This window comes from Amphiprion ocellaris, chromosome 7, assembly GCF_022539595.1.
Source record: "Amphiprion ocellaris isolate individual 3 ecotype Okinawa chromosome 7, ASM2253959v1, whole genome shotgun sequence".
Lineage (NCBI taxonomy): Eukaryota > Metazoa > Chordata > Actinopteri > Pomacentridae > Amphiprion > Amphiprion ocellaris.
This window is the reverse complement of record NC_072772.1, coordinates 38,323,024-38,330,501: the sequence shown is the minus strand read 5'-3', so window position 1 is coordinate 38,330,501 and position 7,478 is coordinate 38,323,024.

Below are 7,478 nucleotides of genomic sequence, written 5' to 3'. Positions count from 1 at the left end.
CAGCTTCCCATTTCCATCAATCTACTCTGCATCACCCTCACTATACTTGATTTGCTCATCTACATATTTTTGAATTTACCACCAGCTATATATATATATATATATATATATAGTATATTTAATGCCAGAGCCATACACCATAGCAGTAAACTATAATCAGTTTCCAGCCCAGAGGGATATATGCGCAGATTTTTTTAAATACCATGAAGAAGACTATATACAGGAAGATGAGGTATCAGTTCTTGCACATAGATATACAACAGTCCTTTATTACTCCCCAGGTCAGGGGAAATTTCCAGTGTTAGAGCAGCAAAAATCTTTCAGAGCAGCACTAACTACAGTTTACTACAGTAAAGATAATTATAATAACAATAATATATACAAGAATGAAAAATGAATAAATACAGTATTACTACACTATAAGTGACATCAGCATAAAGTGGCTTGTGGAATACATTTAAAGTGCAGAAAATGCCAGCAGTACAAGGAGTTGTGGATATTTTCTCAAAACAGGTGAGTCCTGTGAATATGACCAACATATGAGATAAAACTACCAGAAACATGTACAAAATGACCAAAATATGATTGGTTGATAATGTATCAGTGTTGTTACTGATTATTGATCGGTTGCAGGGACAGAGATTTGTGTCTGAGTCTCTGCTGTCATCTAATCTCTCTCATGCAAGATCATGTCACAGGAGGGGGCGCTACTGGCCTCTTGTGGACACAGGCGGTAACGACATGACATTATTAGTAACTGTATAGCTGGCAACATTACAGTTGAGGAGCACTTCCTGTTCATGTTCAACGTAAAAGCATCTTTATTGTACATTTAATGTCAAAAGTATTACTAAGCGATTTTGGTAGATTCAGAAGGATCTCTGATGTAAACTAAGTTGCATTTAACGACAGCTAGCTTCTCCACTTGCTCCAATTACTTTTGTTGTAGTCCGAGTCACGTCCAAACAGGAAATGAATTCATAATGTAGCTAATGACAATCTATAGCTGCATTTTTGGTCTTACATTGTTACTTTAGTTACTTTAGGGGTCATCTTGCATGTTTTAATGGCTATTTTATTATTCAGTTTGTTCATTTTTTGTCTCATATTATTATCATAGCAGAGGCTCATGGGTAACGTGGTTCTGAGGCAGCCAGGAGCAGAGGCTCATGGGTAACGTGTCTCTGAGCCAGCCAGGAGCAGAGGCTCATGGGTAACGTGGTCCTCTGTTTCCAGTCTTTATGCTAAGCTAGGCAAACAGTTCTAACCTGTTTCCAGTCTTTATGCTCAGGTAGGGTAGCTGTTTTCCTCTGTTTCCAGTCTTTCTGCTAACCTAGGCTTACAGTTCTAACCTCTTTCATCTTTCTGCTAACCTAGGCTAACATTTCTAACCTCTTTCGTCTTTCTGCTAACCTAGGCTAACAGTTCTAACCTCTTTCGTCTTTCTGCTAACCTAGGCTAACAGTTCTAACCTGTTTCGTCTTTCTGCTAACCTAGGCTAACAGTTCTAACCTGTTTCCAATCTTTATGCTAAGCTAGGCTAACGGTTCCCACCTGTTTCCAGTCTTTATGCTAAGCTAGGGTAGCTGTTTTCCTCTGTTTCCAGTCTTTATGCTAAGCTAGGCTAACAGTTCTAACCTGTTTTTACTTTCTGATAACCTAGGCTAAAGTCTAACCTGTTTTGTCTTTCTCCTAGTCTAGGCTAACAGTTCTAACCTGTTTTGTCTTTCTGCTAACCTAGGCTAACAGTTCTAACCTGTTTTGTCTTTCTGCTACCCTAGGCTAACAGTTCCCACCTGTTTCCAGTCTTTGCTAAGCTAAACTAACAGTTCCCACCTGTTTCATCTTTCTGCTAACCCTAACCCGTTACAATGACTTCAGCAATCCATGTATATTTAGCATGTGTAAGTGTGAATATTGGTACAGTCAAGTTCAAAATTGACTCTGTCAAGGATAATTGGGCTTCTGCAAGCGAGCTCAAGTTTGACCTGTTTGTCTGTCAGTGTGTGTGTGTCAGTGCATGTCTGTCTGTCAGTGTATGTCTGTCAGTGTATGTCTGTCTGACAATTGGTGTCATTTTTATTTATTATTGTTATTATTATTTTTTATTATTATTTATTTCTGGCGGCGGTGGCTCATGCGTGTGTGTTTTCCATCTTTTAATTTTTTCTCTCTTTTCTTACGTACTATAGACTCTCGTGACATGCATCGACGTGCCTGTGACACACTCACCGCATGGATCGAGGCTATGTTGTTGAAGGACGGGGGCCACGTGGAACAGCAGCAGCATCAGCAGGAGCAGCAGGAGCAGCAGGCCGGTCGAAGCATACAGCAGCTGAGGGCTCACGTCATTGGGGTCAACGACGTGTCGTCCGAGTCCCACGTTTGGCTCCAGAGCTCCGGGGACAGTGTATACATCGGGCTGCTCTACCTGTCCGACGGGCAGCTGTCACAGTTGTTTGTTGTCTGTAGTATGTTTAACTACAGAACAAACATTTTGGGACATGTTACAGATAAAGCATATAATGAATTAATGGAGAACATATACCTGGAAGTTTTATAATAAACCCCATGACAATTGTTAACTTCAGGCCCAATTTGCTGCATTACTGTGTTTTCTAATTGTCTGAAAACAAATACCTCTGGATTTTGGACTGTTTTTCAGAACGACCAAACACGCGTTTAGATATCATCTTGGCTTTTCAGAACTTACGTTCACATTCTTTTTTTTTTTTTTTTTTTTTGCCATTTTAGCTGTGCTTCGTTCCTCTTCTGTCATCCTAGTGCACTGTGTGTTATCTGTGATTTTTTTGTTCCTTTTTTTCCCTTTACTGGCATATTAAAGGGAGAAAAATACAAAAATACAAATGGACGATTATTATTATTATTATTATTATTATTATTATTGTTATTATTATTTTTACTAAAAAAAAAAAAAAAAGACTAAACTGAATTGAAGTGAAAGACACTATTTCCCCAGTTGAATTGGCAGTCACCTGTTTGATAAATAAAGTGCAACTTCTTCTGTCACACTACATGAATTGCATTAGCGTTATAGTGTTTTGTCTCTACCTAACCGCTGTGTGTGGATACAAAAATGCCTGTTGTCAATGCTTGAACCCTAATACGGTGATAATAATTTAAAAGAAAAAAAATGTTTCCATGATTGTGCCTGTTACAGTTGTTTGTTACTAGAAAACTAGAAATTGACCTGTCATCATTTGTGCATAACACGTTGCCTGCCGCATGCACTGATTTAAAAAAAAAAAAAACAAAACAAAAAAAAACAAAATTTTTTTTAACTCCAATTGTGCCTGTTATATGCTTACATGTACTTTTACTCCAATTGTGCCTGTTATATGCTTACATGTACTTTTTACTCCAGTTGTGCCTGTTATATGCTTACATGTGATGTTTAACTACACGATCCATTTTCATTGTGTTCTTGCAGAAATTGCCCTGTCATCGTTTGTGCACGGCACGTTCAATTTTTGTCATTCCAATATGATCTGCTTGTGTGTGTATCACAGTTTCAAAGTTTTCATCACGGTTTCTGCCTTCATCGTCACTTATGGTCATTCTGATATGATTTGCCTGTGCATTTATCAAATTGTTAATCACACTTTCAGCTTTAAGCGTGAATTTTAGTCAATCTGATATGATTTGCCTGCGCATGTACCATATTTTTCATCATATTTTCTGCTTTAATCATGACCTCTTCAAGAGGTTATCTTGTTATAACCTAGATTGAAGTCGGTGAAGATGGCTTTAAGCAGTATGATGTCATCACGGCTCTGGACATGGACGCCATGATGAGTACGATGTACGCGTGGCTGCAGAACCTGGTGAAGTTTGACAAGTCTCATGGTGTTAATAACACCTTGGACACAGAGATCGTCCCCGAGTCTGACCACGAGGAGGAGGAGACGACTCACATCCTCATTGTAGAGACCATCTTGCTTTACACCTACAGGCCTTTGATCCACATGCTATGCCAACGTTAACCTTATTTTACATATGAAAAACGCAAAAAAAAAAAAGAAAAAAAAAAAGGTGCTCTAGGAACTACAAAGTGCCAGCCAGGCATTAGTCATTCCAATATGATCTGCTTGTGCATGTATCACAGTTTTCATCACAATTTCTGCCTTAATCATCAGTTATGGTCATTCTAATATGATTTGCCTGTGCATTTATCACATTTTTCATCACACTTTCTGCTTTAAGCATCAATTATAGTCATTCCAATATGACCTGCTTGTGCATTTATGCAATTTTTCTTCACATTTTCTGCTTTATCCGTCAATTTTTGTCATTCTAATATGACCTTGCTCTGTAGTGTGAACATCACAGAGACCTGTGCTAATAGCATTAGCGTTCTGATGATTTTCCCGTGATTCCTTGCAGTGTCTGCCGCCATTTTGTTGCCTTCCGCCATTTTGCTGCCGCTGCTCCGGAGGCCTTCGCTGTACCACACAGACTGTTCAGAAAGAGCGACTGACGACCGTTTAAGAGGAGCTAACCGCGATCTTTCTGTCCACGACCGAGGCTGGGCTTCGTTGGTGAGTAAAGGAAAATGTTTGTCAGTAGGGGGAACAACAACAACAGGAACCGAAAAACGCTTCGCGCTAGCTAGGTAGCTAGCCGCGATGCTAGCTGACCGTGTATAATGGGAAACGCAAATAGCGTTAGCATTTGGCTCGCCAGAAAATGCGCTTGCTAAACAGCCAGGCGACACTCGCAGTATCCCTAACACTTAAGAGTAGTCAGCTCGACTCGACCGAGGCTGCAGCAGTTGTGCGATTCGTTGCTGTCTGTTTGGGAATCTGTTTACCAGTCAAGTGGGTGAGAAGAAAACAAAGGTGTCGCGCCAGCCAGCCAGCCGACAATGCTAACGGACGTCATGGGAAAGCAGGATTAGAGATCAGAGGAGAGGCCTATGCTGATAGCATTAGCGGTCACATGATCTTCCCCAAGATGTTTTGCGGTTACGGTGGGTGATTTTGCATCTTTTCATGGCAATGATTGTGTTTTTTGTGGTCATTTCGCTGCATCTTTCAATCAAAATTTCCGTGTTTTGTTTGTGTTCTGTGGTTTCAGAGAAACCATCGAGTTCCATGTTGCTGCGATGGCCGAGGAGAGGCACCTGTGGGTTTCCCTGCCTGGGAGACAAATGGACCGGGTGCAGGTGAGGGTTGTTCGGTTGGGGCTAGGGTTAGCTTAGTTAACCCCTAACCCAGTGCCAAAATAGACATAATGCACGGATAGGGTTAGCTCACGCATGCAGCTCAGCTTGTACACGGCTATGTACGTTTTTGCAGCTGGACTGATGACCACATTGAACACACGTTTTTGCAAGCTGTTATACACTTTGATGTGTTCAATTCACAAACTGATGACAAATTGTTTTTTGCTGTGCTCATTATTGTTGTTGTCATCGTCGTTGTCGTCGTCGTTGTTTTCTAGTAACTCCTCTTGCTCTTCCTCTCGCCGGACCTCCTTCAGCTCCTCTTCTCACGGGCCTCCTCCTCCTCTCACCGGTCCTCACCCACCATGTCCTTCTCCCCCTTTCTCCTCCTTCTCCCCCTCCTTCTCCTCCTTCTTTTCCTTCTCCTCCTCCTCCATCTCCTTCTCCTTCTCTTCCTTCTCCTCCTCCTTCTTCTCTTCCTTCTCCTCCTCCTCCTTCCTCTCCTCCTCCTCCTCCATATCCTCCTCCTCCCTCTCCTTCTCCTCCTCCTCTTTCTCTTCCACCATTGTCGATTTGAATGGGATCTAGCATTTGCTAACCCGATGCTAACTTCGGCACCACCACCGTTAGCCGGGCTCGTGCCTAACAATTTTGAGTGGTCCGCGCGCAGATTTCCGAGTATTACCCTGACTTCGGCACCAGGCACCACCAAAATGGCTGCTGTGTTGAAAGGTATACATTGTGGTTAGCATTTGCTAACCCGATGCTAACTTCGGCACCACCGTCGATTTGAATGGGATCTAGCATTTGCTAACCCGATGCTAACTTCGGCACCACCACCGTTAGCCGGGCTCGTGCCTAACGATTTTGAGTGGTCGCGCGCAGATTTCCGAGTATTACCCTGACTTCGGCACCAGGCACCACCAAAATGGCTGCTGTATTGAAAGGTATACATTGTGGTTAGCATTTAGCAGCGCTAGCGCTGCTAACTTCGGAACCACCACCGTTAGCCGGGCTCGTTCCTAACAGTTTTCGGTGTTCGCGCGCAGATTTCCTTGTATTACCCTGACTTTGGCACCAGGCACCACCATAGAAATACATTGCAGCGATGTATTGAATGAGCAGAGCGATTGTAGGTAGCGAGCTAGCACTCGCTAGCACTTGCTAACCCGTACGCTGATGCATTGTAGCTAATCGTGGCTAGCACTTGCTAACGTACGCTGATACATTGCCAGACAGCAGCTATAGTGCAGCCCAGTGACAAAAGAGCAATATAGTGAATTTATTTGGTGAAAAAAAAGATGAGAAAGATGAGAAAATTTGGCTAATAAAAATGACAATACAATCAGGAAGGGCTAAGACATAAGGGACAAGTGTTGTAGTTGAGTAAAAAAAAAAAAAAAAAAAAATGTATTATATATATATATATATATATATATATATATATATATATATATATATATATATATATATATATATATATATATATATATTGAAATTGTGTGTTAGAATCAGCCAGAAAAATCCCTATCACCCTGATCACTAACCCTAACCCGTTTGTTTTTGGTCATAGGCAGGCAGTCAGTGAGCGAGAAGGATTGTCAGAATCTGGTAAGTGTTGTTAAGTGAAAAGTAAGTAAGATGAGCTGTATTTCCCTGTATTTAGCTGTACTTAGCTGCATTTCCCTGTATTTAGCTGTATTTCCCTGACCCAGAATGACAGTCATCTTCTTCAATTTGTTCAGAAGTGACTATAACTGATTGTCTCAGACGGTTGAAGTTAGAAACTGCAGAAACTGACAGACATAACCCTGATTACATAAACTACATCACCGTCGACATCTCCTGATCTCATTCAGTCAGTCAGCCAGAGAGCTAGATCTCCTGATTAAAGCTGACCTTTGGTGCAGCAGTCCGCTGCGTGGGGTCTCTCTCGGGTGTTTAAAGGTGATCTGTGCGCATGTGTGCATTAGGGTGATGACTTTTTGACTTTTTTTTCTCAAAAATTATTTCCTGTAGCACTAATGAATGAACTTTTGCCTATTAATGATTAAAATGACATTTATTCTGTTGAAATATTGAAAAAGGTCACGCACAAACCACTTTGAAAAAATCACTATTACTATCAATGGGACTAAATTCGTTAAGCCCAAAGAAGCATTCACAAACAGTACCAAATGCACCACCCATAGAAAAGTAAATGATTCAATGCCTTAAAAGATAATCCAAGTGTTGGTAGTTGTTTTGAAGTTGATAAATTCTGGCCAAAAAGCTGATAATTAAAATTTTTTAA